The following is a 19,528-nucleotide window of genomic DNA, read 5'->3' on the forward strand; positions in this document are numbered from 1 at the left end:
ACATTGTTGCGTAATTCATAAAATAATCTTTGCAATTCTGTTGAAAACTCTTCTCTACTATATAGACTGACCTTTAAATGAATTATGTAATTTTTTCTTAAATTTTCGTCCAGTTTCGGCATTTTTATTCTTCCTGAATATTTTAGCGTAGTTTACTCAATTCATATTTTTGTATTACTGTATATTTCTTTTTTTTAATCTGCAAAGCTATTTAAAGTTCCTACGTTTGTCGATAAATCATTCCTAAACAATAACACAAACTAAAACTAGTATAAACTCTGACACAGAGGTCAAGACCCACAACATGTATTAGAAAATTCTTGATTAGTTCAAGCAACCATTTCATTAAAGTACAGAAAGTGTTATTAAGTTCATCAATTACATGGAATTTAAACGGTACTTTACTGAGTTTCGCCATTAACTGGGATTAAGAACAATACGGATCTATTCTGGCATTGTCGTAATAGGGTAAGTGCGATACGAACATTTTTTTGTAGTATTGTAATAACGACAGCTTGTAGACGCAATTCCTCTGAATCCGTTTTACAGAAAACTGTTGTACTTTGTATGATTGTTTGCCATCAAATGTTCTTGACCATATTTGTCTGCCATTGTGATTTGACCATTTTTATGGGAATTTGAACATTATTTTTAATTTTTTAAATTATTGCATTGCTGTAATTGATATTGTTTCGGGGTTTTTTCTACATATGTGGTTCTTTCTATTTTCCCCTATTTCTTTGATAAAAGTTTATGTTTTTTTGGGTTCCTGCAAAAAAAAATTTGAAAATTAAAAAAGATCAGCAAACGTCCACATTATTTTGAAAAAAATGCCAACCCCTCTCAGTAACTAGGATTTCGAATTATTCTGCTTTATTATTAAATATCTATCTCAAATCATGGTCTAAATACAAAAAGCTTTCATCTCAACTTCCTAATAAAATTTGCATAAAAAATGAAAAATGATGTCAAGGGGGCATTAGAAAATCATATGTAGAATAGACAACACCTATGGCAAAAATAAATACAACAAAAGGACAAACAGCAACAACAAAAAACACCACATAGAAACCGAAGACTGAGCAACACAAACCCCACAAAAAACTGTCGGTGAACTCAGTTGCTCCTATTTATGATGTAACGTCAGTCTTTGCCCATTTTTTAAAACTTTTTAACAGGCTGAGTTTTAAGCACAGACAACTTTGACCACAACACCTGATCTAGAAAACTGTTATGTCATGGGACTCAATATGTACCTTGCCACACTTAAGTTATTGAATATTTTAGATCGTGATTGCGGTCACGGTTTTCCTAAAACTTATAGATCCAAAAAATTTACAAAATCATCGTGTTTCGACTCCATACTTTTCACCAGTTACATCATATTCTTTTTTTTAAAGTTTGTTTTCATTCGGTCTATATTTTTGGGGGGAGAAGGTAGTTTTCCTTAGAATTTCTGTTTTGATTTTTTAATTATTTTGTATGAATTTAACATTTGCAATTATTTGTGTACGTAACATCTTGTACAGATCACATGTAGTAGAACACGATTACGCACATAACACGTATTTACATATTCAATATGTTCGATATATTTATGTTTTTTACTTCCAATAACAAAAGGATTTCATTTTCTTGCATTGGTTTTTTTGGATGCGGAAAATATCCTAGTTTCTACTAGTTTAAAGGAACGAAACATTATCTTCATTCTCTGTTAAGGTGTGCAACCACTTTTCTGTTTCGGGGAAAATAATTCTCTGAGTCATTCAAATTGATATATTCAGATTAATTTTTAAAACAAAGTTTACTTCGTTTTGTATCCTAAGAATGAAATGAAAATTAATTCAGCTGATGTGAAAGGTTTTTTAAGGTATTAATGGTTCAAATGGATATTGCTTACATCCACTTCATTTGTCCTTTGATGGATAGTTGTCTCATTGGCAATCATACCACATCTCCTTATTTTTATAAGCATGCCGATACAAATAAATTTACATTTAAAATTGGAATTCTTACTTAATAACAAGAAAGAGAAATCCTGTGTTCCTGTAATCAGAATAGCTCATTCATTTTGTTAACGCGAATATCAAACCATGTTTTAATTAAGTCGATATCGCTGAATACTGTTATTTCATTTTTCCTATTATTTGATATAAAAAAAAGTGTATGTACGTCAACGTATCAATTTTCAAACTATATACTATTTGCCAGATGAATTCAGGTATTATACATTGAAGAACTAATCTTGTACAGCTTTTGCTTGCAATAGGGGAGATAATGGATATTTCCGGATTACAAAATATCACTCCCGGTGCAAATGAAAGGTCGATTCATTATGATTCTAAAATTATAAGGTTTCTATGTATTTTAACATACAATAAGTGCAAAAAGCTACTTCCGGTTTACTCAAGGTCACATCCGGTTTACCCTTATCAAGGTCATGTATTGTACAGCCTAATACTAAAGACCTTATGGCTTTATCATGTTCCAGTGTTTCGTTATGGCAAAGGTCATCTAGAACGTCAAAATGAATTTTAAGTCCGTAATATGTATGGTCAAGAAGTTATCGTACCAAACAGCTTATTTTGAATATTCAAGAGAAGAAAAACTATAAAAAGTCACCAAAGCACTTCAACCCAATTGACTGGCGAAGCGTCATGTCGCAACTTACAATTTGTCAAAACTTTTTTGTCGATAACTTTAACAATTCCTGATGAATCGCGATAACAAGCAGAATTCAAAAATTAGAATACGACCTTGACTTTTGACCTTGACCTCAATTTTTTTTTATTGACCAAGGATCTCATATAAAAAGCCTCTAGCTCTCTAAGACTTATGGTTTCTGAGTTACCCTCATCTACCACTCATGTCAAACAAAAAAAGGGAAACAACTTTGATAGCATGTAACCGGACCGCTTCAGTCAAAATTTAACAGATCATCATGAGGAAGTTACAAACGTTTTGAAGAAAATAATGGTTTTTTGATAATTTTTACGCTTTGCGAGGAGTAGCGAAAACAAGAAAAAAAAACCAGTATACTGGGAGATAAATTCCATATGGAAAACTGGTCGGTTAAAAAGGGTGAGTTTTAAAAGCGTTATAACCGTTCAATATTATATACCAAATATCTTTTCTACATGTTGCGAAACAAAAGCGACGTTTCAGAAACTAAAATAGCGGGAAAGAATTTTCAGAACAAAATCAAAAGGTCTTAATTACATGAATACCTAATTATAGTATGTAATTTATGTAGAACAAAGTCTAAAGCCTTAAACTAATGAAGAAAATTGGACGTTTAACGATGTAATTTTGTAATGTCATATATCCTGAAATAATTGTTTTGTGCGATGAAAGTTAACTATTCTGCTAAATGGAGCAATAATTTCTAATTACTAGTAAACAATTTACGAGATAAAATACGACAAATGTTAATAACGTCTGTTATATAGTATCTTTGATATTACATGAGACCTTTACTATATATTTAGATACGGAGAGAAGATTTCCATTTTTTATAACACTTCCTCTATCTGGTAAGTATTAATGCAAACTCCGTTTATAAATTTTTAAATTATAAAGAAACTAAGGTTTCAACTCCCTCAGGCAAAGTTGACCTTGGATGGATTTCGCTATATTTTTAGGTTCCTTTTGGTCATATAGCTTTTCAAATGTTTCGTTTCTTATACATCCTTAGCCTTCAAATATTCGGCTTTGAGCGTTCATGATGAAGGTAAATCCAGCAAAGCACTTCGGACGCACTAAATTTATAACGTGCTGTTTTAATTGTTTTCAAATTAATGTTTATCATATAATATTTAAACAGAAATTTCCCACCAAAAAAGATAAATACAAAACAGACAAAACAAAACAGAGAAAACGTCCGCACCCCAATACAAAATACACCACTCAATGTAACCAATTTTCGTCAATGAAAGACTGACCAGAAAAAAAAACAACAAAACATACTATCTTACTGCTTACAGCATTAAACGTCTATTTTAATCCAATGAAAACTTAATAGACTCTACAAATAGTTTGTTTCTCATATTCTTGAGTTATTAAACTCAGTCGCATATGATTAAGATAATTAATGTAGAATAGAGAATGGAAACAGGGAATGTGTCAAAGAGACAACAACCAAACCAAAGAGCAGAAAACAGCCCAAGACCACCAATAGGTGTTCAACGCAGCGAGAAAATTCCGTACCGGAGTCGGGCTTCAGCTGGGCCCTAAACAATAGTGTAAATAGTTCAGCAAAATGGACACTACACTTAACTCCGAAACATACAAATGAATCAAAATTTAAGAAAAAAACCACAAGACTAACAAAGGTGAGAGGTTCCTGATTTGGGACAGGCGCAAAAATGCGGCGCGGTTACATGTTGGCAATTAGTCTCGGCAGCAAAAATAATTATTTCTTATTGTTGCTTTTTGCCGGTAATCGTAGCCAGTGCCTTTATTATTTACCTTAAAACGTCTTTGCTTTTATATTCTTCTGTTTAGATATATTATATTACATGCATAATAATGTCTTTAGTCTGTTCCTGTTTGAATCGAATTAATCACAATTACTTGTTTTTATAACAAACCAAATAGATTAAACAATTATAGCATTACGTAAGATACGATACTTTACCATTTAATGTTTTAAAAATGTTCGAACACTTAAAAAAAAAACATTCATCAAAACACGCCATTTACACTATATCCGTATTGTATATATTTTGCCAATCTAGGCACACCTTCAGCATTCGGAGTAAATAATGACTCTCACCCAGTATAATAAAATTATTTAATACAGTAAAATCTTTTAGTAAAATATAAAGTACTTGTTCCAATCCTCCATCTAATTGTGTATTAATGTTTGATATGAGAGCTTCAAAATTCAACTGTGTGTTGAAAAAAAGACAGCATGTAGCTTATATTTAGCAAAAAGCATACTACAAGTGTTCCAAAATTATTAGTTTTCATATGTATTCTTATTCCTCACATAGCAATACGAAATGACTCAAAGTTTCCACGTTATTCTTGCACAACATGCAAGTACCGTCTGGGGTTTAGAAAATTAATTGTTATTATCGCATAAAGAAATCCCATTGAAAGCAGTGTTATAATCTTCACATTTTCCTTTGGCTTTGTTTTTGAAGGGATTACATTAAAGTAATCTTGGAATATTATTTTGTTATAGTGAAGTCAATATCTGATTTATTTCAGTCATAGTAGCAGGTGTTTTGATTATAATTACGCTGATATTGCTGATGGCTATAATCAATATTAGATCATTTAGACGGTACGTATACCAAGTCTATCCGTTGCATGGTTTTTGTGTTTCCTAATTGGTATTTTAATTTATTTTCCCCGGCAATAGAAAGTTTTTAGCAAGAGGACGTATGATTAAAACTATCATCTGGGCCCTGAATTTCCAAATATAAAACATTTCTTTCAAATGGTAAATTATATTGATAAATGAATAGGGCTATATAATGTTTACACTTAATAATAGAATTTAAGTTGTGATGCCAACATGAAGTCATAAAAATATTGAAATTGACATTAATGACCTATTTTACGGTTAGGTTTTGGCAAAACTAAAATTGAGCCAAGGCCTTGTCCAAAACGACGTTTAACCCTGTTTAACATCCTTGCTCAAGACAAATGTTATCAAAATATATTTTTGGGTAAGGCTCACGTTAATTTTTTAATGTCAATATCTCAAAATGAGGGTTGTATGGCATTGTTAATTTGCAATTAAATTCAAATATTTTGAAGACGTATATCAAGTATGAAAGACACAATTAAAAAAATAGTTATAATTATAATATCTGACAGGCGTATGGTTTTTGAACGGTTTACTCCTGGTTTGCCAACTTTTATTTTCACCATTTATCAACTGGAACTCACTAGTTCAATAACTAAAAAAAGAAAAGGTTAAATGAACTTACAATTTGTGTAGTCTTATCCACTTTTATAGGTATAGTTTATCTGTGACTGCTATGTATTCCAGTATTTTTCATTGTGTAGTTTCATTTTTTTCGGCAAATAAATACACAAATAAATGAATTTTATTTTCAATGATTTTGACAATTAAATGGATTCACTCAACACACAACTAATAAAAAAACCATGCCATTGATTTATCAAAGTGTCTTTATAATTCATCATTAAAGTTTTTCAATGAAAATGATACAAAATCACCAATGTATTATAAAGGTTTTCTTTCATTACAAACTTAAACATAAAATCTATGAAAATTTATACATTTATTGCAAAGAAGAAATAAACAAAGCACTATGTGAAAACAAGTAATATTAAGCCCTATATGTATAATTTTGATATCCAAAAATACAATATGTTATATTTAGTAATCTATCTCTTTGATGAGTCCTTGTTGGTATCTCTGTTTCAGTAGTGCAAGTCTGGTGTCTATCATTCTGTATCGGCGTCTTTTTGGAAGACGAGCTCCTCTTGCTGCACACTTAATAATTCTATATTATGTTAATACTTGGTTCTTCTTGGGCAGTTCGATAATCTCATAAATGTTGGGGTGGACATGTTGAACTCTTTTCTTAATCTCGGTGTGCTTGTCTTCCATGTGGTTTGTGGTGCGGAGTACTTGTTGCAAAAAAAAAGCTATCCTTCAAAACAAAACTCTGTCTCGTTATCGGTACCGGTTGTGTGAAGTACATTATCAGCTTCGGCAATGTCTTCCAGCTTGACGCAAGAAAATGCTAGCTTGAACGCAGAATACTGTTTAAATTATGTCAATAAAAAAGCTTGGCTACTGAAGAAAATAAACAATAAACAAAGTGAATAAATAACAGAAATTGTAGATGGCACTGATTTTATTTTACCAGAATTTAACCAACAATTCAAAAAGTTTGTTGATATTTTGTCAAAATAATGATTATTACTGTATACTTTTTTTAACAAAATTTCAAATATTTTGTTATACATATTCCTTATTTGATATTAGAATTCAGTATTATTTATAAAATTTTACATGTCTTATACAGGAAAAAATATGACTATAATTCAGAAATAAAGTATAGTTATCAAAACAACAAAACACTTTATGTTTTTATAGACTTGCAATAAAAAGTTAGCAAACCAGGAAGACACCTTTTTGAACATCTCAAGTGTGTTTTTGAAAGATTTATAAAACTTAATAGTTTTCTCATTCAAAGAGCCAATATAGTGACCTTAGCCTACCTTCTTCTTTTCAAGATATGAATAAAAAAATCAAGCCTGATAAATTGCCTCTGTACGGCCTAGAGAATTGAATCTGACTGAGTATTTTGAATTACGAACTGTTATCATAAATGAAGATTGTCCATGCCTAGAAATTGATGATTTGGTAAAAGCATTGCGGTTAAACATATATTAGGACAATAATAACTAAAATTATTGAACAGTGTATGCTTTCATTTATTAAAATGGTCATAAAAATGAACAAAATCAACTATGCGACGTTTATTCACCATTCTGTTGGTTCTATATTTTTCTCGGTCGATGTTAATGTGTAAATAGATTGATTAATTTCCGTATATGAACTGATATTATAATCTGTCCACATATCCAAGTTTTGTCTGATCCTATTGGGAATTAAAAAGCTTCGTATAAGATATCAGATAGGTCTCTCAATAACAAACATAAAATTCTTAACTTATTTCAAAACATATATGAATGTTTTCTTCTGTTTTTAATAAAACATCATATACACTCAAACATATTAACAGCCAAATGCAAATATCTAGAAATAAATCGTTGTAATTCATACTTATCTGTAAAGTGCACAAGAACACAGAGTAAGAAGGCTGGTTTAGTAAGAGTCGACGTGGGGGAGGACATCCACAATGATATTATTAAAACAAAAAGATATGAAAGCAATTCGCCATCGAACTTGAAATAAATAATACCACAGATACAGTTAATCTGCCTCATTTTTTTGTCTAACATGTAGAAATTGAAAATGAAGATGTGTCTGAGAACAAAACTTAAAAACATAAAAAGACGATTTCAGCCTTCCAGTTGTGAAATTTTCAACATTCCAACAGCGTCTGCATATGAATTTACATCTTCCTGTCGTGGCTACAATGCCGTCCTCGATTGTGACATCACCCAATAAGACTTATCATAGAATTTGTACTTTCAATTAGCAACACGACGGGTGCCGCATTCGGAGGAAGATCTGCTTTCTTTCCGGTGCTAATAAGACCACACCCAGTTCTTATTATGTTCACGTTTCTCAGTCGATAGTTGTTTTTGGAGTGTTTTGTAGACTTTTGGTTTTTTCCGTTGTTTATCATATTTTATCATACTGATGTCGTTTCCTCTTCAAGTTATGAATCTTATCAACAGTTATCAGCATTATATGCAAGGATGGCTGATAATAATGTAGAAAACATATATGTTACAACTCATATTATAACTTCATACCAAATATCAGCTGAATATTTGCAATGAGGACTGTATACGGAGGACATAATAGTTCATGAAAAAGGGAAAGATGTGTTATAAGGTCAACCTGTGCCATCTAGGAAGAAACCTATTGGTTACATTCAACCCGTAATTACAAATTTGTGCAGTGAAATAAGCTTTATATATGCCATAATATAAGAATAGCCATAAATCATGACTTTGACATGTTTTGATCAACGAAGATAACAGTCGTCGTTTTGCAATTTAGGAATTATGCATCCCTAGTTAGACAAATGTTGGTTTCTATTGGCCAAATGAGTGGTTTTAGATGATTAGATTTTTACGTCAAGGGTTTGCGACCTATAAAACCTTATACCAAACCACACTGTAGAAAACCTATTTATAATGATAACAACTGTACTGTAACCTTTATTTCTGTTCGATTATGCCCAAAAGATCCTAAAACAAGTATTCGAATTCTGATCAACGAGATTGTGATATTACAAAATATGAGACTATTGATCAACCACGAGATCATTACTTATAAACATAACAGTAACTATGCGAAAGTAGTAGTCATGGCTGATACATAGTGAACGACTTGAAGTCATCCCTTGTTTTTTTTTAGTGGGGTTCGGGTTCCTCAGTCCATAGTTTTCTATCTAATGTTTTGTAGAATGTTTATCTCTCCGTCGTTTATCATGTTTTCTGTCTGTTTTCTTGGGCTTTTGGGTTTTGAATGTTCTTTTGGTATCTTCCGCCCGTTTTTATTTTCTGTGTGGACAATTGCGTTATAATCCGCCTACTCACGTGGACTTACTATTGACTATAAACATGTCTTTACTGACTTTCAGATAACTTAAGGCTTTTCCAAAATAGCTTGTTTTAACTTTATGCCGAAATATAGAATTTACATTGTCCAAGAATATTCTAACAGAAAGTATAATAATTTAGCTTTTTTTTCTGTGTATAGGTAGTTATATATACAAACTAATGTAGTATCGATTTAAGTCATTCCTCCCATATCTCTGTTGGACCATTGTTTCTGCTAGGAGTACACCCCTGTTTATGAAGTCCGTATAGTGTGAACATGTATGATTTTTATATATATATTGTTGATAAGAGTCAATTACCAATCCGCTATTGCGTGATGTCTAATTACTTGAAATACCTTATCTTATAAGATACACGATGGAAGTCATATGTCGAGCAGGATCTGCTTACCACTCCGGAGTACCTGAGATCCCCCCGGTTTTTGGTGGGGTTTGTGTTGGTCAGTCTTTGGTTTTCTATGTTGTGTTTTGTGTACTGTTGTTTTGATTTTGGTCTTTTTCTTTTTTTTGCCATGGCGTTGTCAGTTTGTTTTCGACTTATTATTTGGAATTTCCCTTTGGTATAGTTCGCCTCTCTCAACCAGTAAAGTCTGCCTCATATCTTGACTTACATCTAGAAATTGTCAACGAGGGTCGGTTGAGACCAAAACGTTTGCGACAAAAGCTTCTTAATTGTTAACTTTCCATTTCCATGTAGCAACATTCCAGCAGCGACTACATATGGAGTATATATCTCCCAGTTGATACAATATTCCAGGGCTGGTGTTTCCTATCAAGATGTCTTTGATAGAGAATTGCTGCTCACAAGGAAGCTACTAAACGAAGAGTTCCAAGTGGTGAAGTTAAAGTCATCCATTCGAAAATTTTACGGACGCCATCCGGTTAACCGTTACGGAATATCTGTTTCACAGATAGCGACGGATATGTTCCAATCGTCGTAACCCCAATTTCCGTCCTACTTTTCCCAAATGTGACCTACCGAATTAGACTTATTTTCTAATTTCTTCGTCAACCGAACTAATCTACATAATTTATAGTATAGAAACTATATAAACCAGCGACTGATCAATCTAATTCTTATCTCATAAATAACAAAAATACCAGTTTTAGATCTTGTCAGGCACGATGACCATTCTCGATTATGGATTTATAAATCAATGTCAGTGATAAACACTATTTATATTGTCTTGTTAGCCAAGGAAAATTGTTATTTTTTCTTTGAATTTTTCAATTTCAAACGTTTGGTTTTCAATCTTTTGAAACTGTCAACGAAATCAACGTCATACCTTATTCAATATCTAATTACAGAATAAGCATTTACAAAGATAAGCTCAAAAAGTAAATGAAAGGTTACCTGGTACAGAGTTTTCGACTTATACTGGAATCGAAGAAAATAACGAAGAGCTAAATAATCTCGGGTATAACGAATTGGTTGTTAGTACGTCACACCGTTGTGCTGAATGCCATGACATTTAAATGGACACAAGAGCCGACGCGATGGAATACCAGGGTTATCTTGTTCCTGAACAGCATAACCATACAATACCGGAAACGGATGTTCTTTACGCAAACAATATTGCAGTCAATTGATATTAAGAATCTGTTACAAACTAGCGTTTGTAAGTTGGTTTATACTTAGCATGTATTGTAATAGACAAAGAGATAGAGAAGATAATGAAAATATAAACATATATTTCATCATGTAACAGATTTAACAATTAAAAAAAAAAGGTAAGACTTGAGAACCTAGAAATTATCATATTTAAAAAATAAAAAAAATAAAACATACTGCAAGGAACGGTCTTTTTCATGATAAGACGACCGGGCGACAAAAATAATTATGTGCCATTACATAAAAATATTTCTAAAAATTGGAAACACGTTTAAAAAATATTCTGAAATATTTTCCTGAACATAAAAAGCTCCATAATTCATAAAAACAATTCATTTGTTTTAAAATAAAATATAAATCAGTTTGTCACGAACATATTCTTTACAAAATATCTCAATTGTTTTATGATGATGTCCAACTTAATTGATAAACAGAAATCAAAATATGAAATATATTTCAAATTTTTTTTATTTACTTTTATTTCATGTTTACAGATATTCCTGTTTTAAAGGGGCATTAGCTGTCAAATTCTTGTTCACCAATTTGACTCAAATTCTCATATTTAATTTATATACTTAAATGTATTGCCAAATTACAAAAAGTCTAAACTAAACAATTAACAATGCATGGACACGATAATAAGTATCAACATTTCGTGTGTAATTTTGTCTAGACGTCATCTAATTAACCATCGAGATGACATCCAAAGACTGCCGACGGTCATATTACCCGATGTAAACATAAATATAAATATAAACAGATAGCGAACACGTGCAATTGGATTTTTCTAGGTCTGTTTGATTTCATATTGTAGGATAAAAAATATGTTTATCGTCGTTTTTACCTGTATAAGAATGATTTTTTTTGTGGATCGAATCAGTCCACCAAATGGTTCATCCTTGTTTCACTTTCAATGTTGACATTCTTTTCCTTTTAATAGCTGAATACATGCGTAACCAATCTCCAGGTAAGGGATTAAATTGAAGGTCACATGAATACGGATTCAATGAGGTCGAATTATTCACTTGCAAGTGAATAATTCTTCAGCGATGTTTCTTAGCTAATTTTGACAAAATTGCACCAAATCGGCTGATTAAAGCGAATTATTATTTCACTATATCACTGTCATTAATGATTGAACAAGAAAAATTGTATTTAATTTTTTTTAATATATCGTAGCTTATGCCCTTTTAATCCTTTATATCATACTTAGTTTGTACTTTGTAATCGAGCAAGTGTGTATATGTCATTATGTTTTACTTAACTGTACTATCAACTACATAACGTTTATGATGGCAACTTTGTTAGATTTAATTGTACGTTTGTTTGGATATTTTTAAGATGGCTGTGATGCATATTTATGATATAGTTTACACAATTTCAGCTACTGGATCCCAATTATTGTCACGTTAGTCAATTAAGTCTGTTTGGGTTGCTAATACAATTTTTCAATCTGCTAGTCAATAAAAAGTTAATATGAAAATATCTGGGATGCAAGCAACTATGTTAACAATGATAGTCATACGCCAGAAACAGGTATTGCATTCCGCTGCAAGTATACTTTAAAAAAAAACATTGAAAGAGATTTCCAACGAAGAATACCCAACTTCTCATGAATTATTTCTTCCTACTGAAGTCGTCTTTATTTCAATTTATTTAGTACTGCATCGATACAGCGTACATCGTCAATGTTTGGCATTTGTTAAAAAGACGGTTTTTAAAAAAATCTTAAGCCTGGCAAACTGTGATGTTCATGAATACCTTCCAGTTGCAAGAAAACTAGTACTTTTGTTGTACGACCAAAAACGTAAATGTAAAATCGTACACAATGACCTGAATAAATTACATATTAAACTCTCTCTCTCTGTCCAAGCTTCTCTTTGTAAATTTATGTTTGTATATCTGGCTAAACAACTTCTTAGATCTCTACTACAGTTTGAAATTGATCAGGATAGCCGAAACTGTTTTTTTTTTTTCAGGATTAAAAGAGGGACGATAGATACCAGAGGGACAGTCAAACTCATAGATCGAAAAATCGAAAACAAACTGACAACGCCATGGCCAAAAATAAAAAGACAAACAGACAAATAATAGTACAGATGACACAACATAGAAAACCAAAGACTAAGCAACACGAACCCCACCAAAAACTGGGAGTGATCTCAGGTGCTCCGGAAGGGTAAGCAGATCCTGCTCCACATGTGACACCCGTCGTGTTATTATAAATGTCTCTAGACTTCCCACAAGACATTGTCTGTACTTGTTACGGTCAATATTTGTGGTAAAAAAAAATATGTTTGCCATAAACAGAACCTTCTATGAATATACATTTGTGTTTGCTACGCAAGTGTAATGTGTGGTAATATTTTTTTACATGTCTTGTGATAGTTGACGGAAATGACAATGCTAAAGATCAGGCCTCAGTACATTTCAAAGTCTGTGGTATGTTTCAAGTGGAAACAAGAGGGCTTAATAAATGTCAGAAAGTAAAAGTAGTCAGCAAACAGACATTTAACTGAGTGAACTATTCAACAAGAAACCATTTTAAGGAAGAATGAATAGAAACAATCGGTAGAAACGAATTTTGTTGAAACAGAAATTTGACAACATCATTATGAGGTCACATTTAACATTACTGTTATACTGCTTCTTTTTTATACGTCGCATACCATGCTGGTTTAAAATAATTTTAATGTAATGTATTTCATGATACTTGATTTTGCATTAAATTTAAGTGATTTATATGGTCTAGGTCTTATCAACTTTAAATTGGTTGAAAACTGAATATTTGTAGTTTTGTTTTAAAACCGTCGTTGTTTGTGATATTGTTTTTGAACCTTATGCCTGGTATAACTTTAAGTATAAGGTTTTCTATTTCGAATGGTAAACCTGTGTGTTTGTTAGGTTTCGGAAATAAAAGCCACAACAACTACGAATTATGAAATACATGTGTTCGACGCAATATCAGTAACGGTCAATGAAATATATACCACCTGCGGGCCAAATCGTGTCTTATTACCTTCTGTTCAAAAACATTTGGGAGTTTAGCGCATTCGTATTTAACTTTTTTTCAAGACTACTATTTCAGCTAAGTTCACTATTTGGAAAGTCCAAAACACTTCCGTTACTGATACAAATCCTGCTAAGTACAGACTTGGGTAAAACAGCTATGGAGATTGCTAGTCACAGGCTATTAAAACCCAAGACAACTACTTTAAAAGATGATTAAAATGTATTTTTTTCAAAGTAAAATTTTTAATTAGGATTTTGATACTATCAACGTTCAGCTATATGTTCGACAAAAAGTCTGCACAGAAAAAAAATACCTGATTACTTCAAAGATAAAAATACACCAGTCATTTATGTTGCCTACACCAAAGTCATTATATCCAAGATTGTCAAGGAGTATAAGAGAACTTTAAAATTTAGGATATAAAATCAAAACCACAAGATTGTTCTTGTTTATTATCCCAATACACTACAAATATAATCCCGCTAGTATTGTTATAAACTTGGACATTGTCATATTAAATAATGAACAACTTCAAGGATGGTTTAAGCGTGTGCCAGGTGACCAAAAGCTCTACATTTTACCTGAATAGATCAAGGTTGTCCAGTCATGCATTCAGAATCGCATTCAAAAACAACGTTGTCTCATGAACACTTGTGTTTAACCCTTACAAGAAGCTAAATGTTTTGGATGCATCATCCTCTCTTCACAACAAATATGTCGTTTTTCCAGCAGACAAAACCTCTAACAATATAGTTTTATATAAAAAATTTAAAAAAGAGGCGTTGATGACTTACACAAGAACATTGAATTCACACAAATCTAGGAAACCCATATAAATCTTTCAAATTCCCGAAAGAGGAGATGTTTGAGAGCAAAAAATCAAGTCCTTCTCTCCTTATTTAAAACATAAAAAAGAACGATGAAAAAATCCCACCTTTAAACTTTACGCAAAAACTTTTTTAAATCCTTATAAATTTTGATATAATAAAGCCGGGTTAAGATGTTCGACTAACATCTTACTGAAGTTCAAACTACTAATCTTTCTACATTATACGTTTGCCTTCAGAAATATTATGATGAGGTACACTAAACCAGTGGTGTCATTCAGATGAGGATTATTTAAAATTTGAAAGATCATCTAGAAAATCTTCAATCAGAGTCATTTCAATATCAAAACCTTTTCAGTCTTAAAGCTCTTAACTACCATTCCCCATGATCAATTGAAAAATAAAGGCAACAGTAGTATACCGCTGTTCAATAGTCATAATTAGATTAAGCAAAAACAAATCCGGGTAACAAACTAAAACCGAGGGAAACACATCAACTATAAGAGGAAAACAACGGAACAGCAGAAACACTGAACTACAACAAAAGCAAACGCCAACATACATAGAAACGAACTGAAGATAACAACTGCTTTATACCACAAAGTTTCTCCAAGAAGGTATACTGTAAATTAACTACGTTGTGACATAGTTAAAGGCTCATTGGTTATCGTCTGAAGGTTACAACTGTTATACACTTGTAATTGACCTTAATGACCTGTACCAAGTTAAGTAATGTAGTCTGTAATTAAGTGGCTGGTGGTGCTATAACAGAGACAAATTGCCTGACTGAAGACGAATACATTTCAACAGAGAAAACTGACAAATATAAAAGAAATATAAAATTTATTACAAAAAATAAAATTATATAGTATTGCCCTTGGGAAATCATCTCAGCTAATTTTGAAAATATTTTTGCTAATTATGAAAATATTTTCCCGTCGAATTCCCTGAATCCTGAGCTGTTGTAAAGCGTAGTTTGCGCGAACTATTGATGCTTGCGAAACAGTGGTTGACAGGAAATTCGACGTGACCTGTCCTATCAACTGTAGTATAACTAATGAAATGTGAGTTGTAAGTTGATAGAACTTGGGGGATAAAAAATTGTCATTTAAAAGACTGACCAGTGATAAAAAATGCAATGAATGGCAATGCAGAGGTATTGCTTCGTAGTTGAGATCTCCCCGTCACATGCGGAATGAAGGCTGGCTGTCAGGGGACAGGTTGGAGGGGATATTTTTTGTAAGACAAGAACTGCTAACGAAACCGATCGAAACAAGAAGACAGCGTTATCTATCAAAATAATTTCAATAATAATTATTTTAACGGCTATGGTCTGACCGCTATCTGACTGCTAAGCTATAAAATTCTCGACGAGACACAGAAACAAAAACAAACACCCGAAAGTCGTTATGGATCATTAAGAGAAGAACTTCTCAAACGAGCAATAAAATGCAGCTGTCGAAACAATTATAAACCAAATTATATGCTTTATATTCAAATAATTTAACATTTATACCACAAAGTTTCTCCAAGAAGGTATACTGTAAATTAACTACGTTGTGACATAGTTAAAGGCTCATTTGTTATCGTCAGAAGGTTACAACTGTTATACACTTGTAATTGACCTTAATGACCTGTACCAAGTTAAGTAATGTAGTCTGTAATTAAGTGGCTGGTGGTGCTATAACAGAGACAAAATGCCTGACTGAAAACGAATACATTTCAACAGAGAAAACTGACAAATATAAAAGAAATATAAAATTTATTACAAAAAATAAAATTATATAGTATTGCCCTTGGGAAATCATCTCAGCTAATTTTGAAAATATTTTTGCTAATTATGAAAATATTTTCCCGTCGAATTCCCTGAATCCTGAGCTGTTGTAAAGCGTAGTTTGCGCGAACTATTGATGCTTGCGAAACAGTGGTTGACAGGAAATTCGACGTGACCTGTCCTATCAACTGTAGTATAACTAATGAAATGTGAGTTGTAAGTTGATAGAACTTGGGGGATAAAAAATTGTCATTTAAAAGACTGACCAGTGATAAAAAATGCAATGAATGGCCATTGCTCAGATTATATGAAAAATAAAAAAGTATATGAGCTGAGTAATCCCCCAAGTTGTAAGATATTAAGTGAGGTGGAATTCAAAAGGGGGTATAAAGGGAGCCTTCAAGTCGCATGTGGTGAAAAAGTATTAGAGAGAGAGAGAGAGAGAAAAACAAAATGAATATACAAATATGATGCACAAGACATAACTGTAAAGTTTGATTGTATCTAGAAAAATAAAACAGCAACTCGTCACATGGCTGAATATAAGAAAACTATAAGGTTCACATGTGTTTCTTTTCACATTCCAAGCAGGCTCTAAATTGAAATACGCGTTTCTCGGCAAAAACTCAATGACACAAGTTCGTTAAATACAGTAAAATATAAATCCACATGTATCAGGGGAAAACAGCAACTCTTCGAAACGGCTGAATATTCTATGAAATCGGTAAATTCGAATTCAAATAATTGTCACTATAGATAAGGCTTAAAGTTAAAATACATTGTTTCTTCTGCTAAACGATATTGTATGTATAAAGATATGTCCAAGTGTATCGAGAGGAAAAACAGCAACTCTTCGAATGGCTGAATACTTCATAACAAGTAAAGTTAATTCACATAAAAGTTCAATTATGGTCAATAAGTTCACAATTAAAGTTCATTGTTCTTGGTAAAATAACATCCATTCAAGTTCGATAATGTCCACATATCGAATATGACTCAGATATTTTTAGACAATGTCAAAGACTTCTGTGCTTTTCGAATCGTGTCCGTGGAAATACGAATATAACGACAATAACTGTCTGATGTCCACCGACCAAGAGTTTTGATAAGATGATCTTGAATATTAACAGATCCTGCCGATGTACTGGCACCAATTCTAAAAGATTGACCATTGTATAAGCTTGAGTTGTACCCACAAATATCTAGTACATGTCTTAGACTTCTGATGAAAAAGTCCCTGTCTAAAGCGCTACCATTCTCTTTGACAAACAATGGATCTGAAAAATAAAAATATGCTTCTCTACCCTTCCTGATTGCGATATACTTTTGGACAACAGAGAAAGGACAAATGGTATGATCGGAGTTGTGAAGCTGTATACTGACACCTTTACGAAAAGGATCTGTTTTTGAGGTTTTAAGGTGTATAATAGCATAAGAATCGAGAATCTCAACATCCGTTACACTTATATTTACAGTAGAATCAAAATGTTTAGAAACTGTAAATTCACCACATCTAAGAAATCCAAAAAAGGCTACTGTACAGGCCGTTTCTAACATACAATCAGTAAAGGCAGAGAAAACACCTGCTCTAAGAGAATTGCAAATTCTCCCAAGTACCTGAAAAGTAATAGGAAGACGTGGTTTTGGATTATGCTCTCCTTGTATACTTTTGACGGCGCGTATTATCATATTGAGTCTATGGAGTGTCGATTCATTTGTATAATCAAACGGATGGTCACAGTTACTTTGGATATAATAAAACCGAATTCCACATAAATACAATTTAATGGTTGTATGTAAAAGTCTCAAGTTTTTGTAACAATGTGCGACAAAATAAATCAAAATATCCTCAGAAATCGGAGGCATGGGTTTACCTAACCAGACAACCCCGTTGTTAGCAAGAAATGCAGTATAAGCTCGATATCCAACTTTATACGTCTGAGATGTTCTAGTTGATAACACATGTCGCCATAAATCCGACACTGTAGACTTTAATGCCACATTACTCGTGAGACTGGCGGGCACTTGTGAGGTACTTTGTCCGCTAAAGGTGCAAGTATCTTGAAACGCTCTAGCTGTAAACGAGAAAGAGAGTCACTGATATTATTCTGAACTCCAGGAACGTGTTCGGCACGAAAACAAACATTATTTATACAGGCATACAAAGTAAGAGTTCTCATAAGTTTCATTATCAGTAAACATCTGAAACGACCTTTATTAACAATATGTACGGTGGCTTCACCCGGTCTTGCCCCTTTTGGGAGTTCATGTGATTCCCTAAAGGTCTGTTTTTTTTAACTTGATTGTATCTTCTGAATAAATTTATGATATTTGAATATCCACCGGTATTCACTGTTGCCTCTCGTAAATTGCGTAGCTGCCCATTAAAACATTCCAACCAATCAAACTCTGTATCATAATAACATTTGTAAAAATTGGAAAATTCGTCCCTTAAATATTATAGACATTGTTAAAACAGTATTTCATTGGGTTTAAAAAAAACTCATCAAAGATACCAGGCTAATAATGTGTTACGCTTATAATATGTTTAAGCGACTATATACAATGTCTCATTTTAAATACAACAGCGGATAGAAAATCAAAGAGGCGTTATTTCAGATCTGAGTTTGGAAGAAAACAACAACAGCACAAAAAAAAAAACTAAACGAATATGAAATTGACAACCCTGAAATCAATTGTTTCATCAAAATCTAAGTTTTCTCTGTATTTTATTATTATTTTTAACAGAGTAATACGGATCTCAACAATTCAAATATACAGGAAATAAATTCTTCATTCAAGTTTACAGATTGGAATTATTTGATTCTTAATTTATCAATTTTTTTCTGTTAACGAAGACCCAATAAATATAACCGTTGTTATCGTAGTTGGCGAAGGCTTCTTGAACTTTTTCACGATATATTTTCCGGGTTATCCGTTTCAACCATATCTATTCTTTATAAATCGGTAAATAAACAAATTCTTACATTTCAAAACTGAAACAAAGATATATGTAAACGGGACAACTACCATACTGACCCAAAGGTGAAA

General features: G+C 32.3%; 1 long non-coding RNA gene across 1 annotated transcript; it reads left to right on the top strand.

Annotated features, from left to right (window-relative positions):
• The first annotated feature begins 3,302 nt into the window (after window positions 1-3,302).
• LOC127707861 (uncharacterized) lies at window positions 3,303-10,944 on the top strand. The gene is made up of 3 exons (XR_007985056.1): window positions 3,303-3,533; window positions 5,215-5,290; window positions 10,560-10,944. It is a non-coding gene; the product is annotated as an uncharacterized LOC127707861 (long non-coding RNA).
• Window positions 10,945-19,528: the final 8,584 nt, after the last annotated feature.

Source organism: Mytilus californianus, unplaced genomic scaffold (assembly GCF_021869535.1).
Source record: "Mytilus californianus isolate M0D057914Y unplaced genomic scaffold, xbMytCali1.0.p SCAF_7, whole genome shotgun sequence".
Lineage (NCBI taxonomy): Eukaryota > Metazoa > Mollusca > Bivalvia > Mytilida > Mytilidae > Mytilus > Mytilus californianus.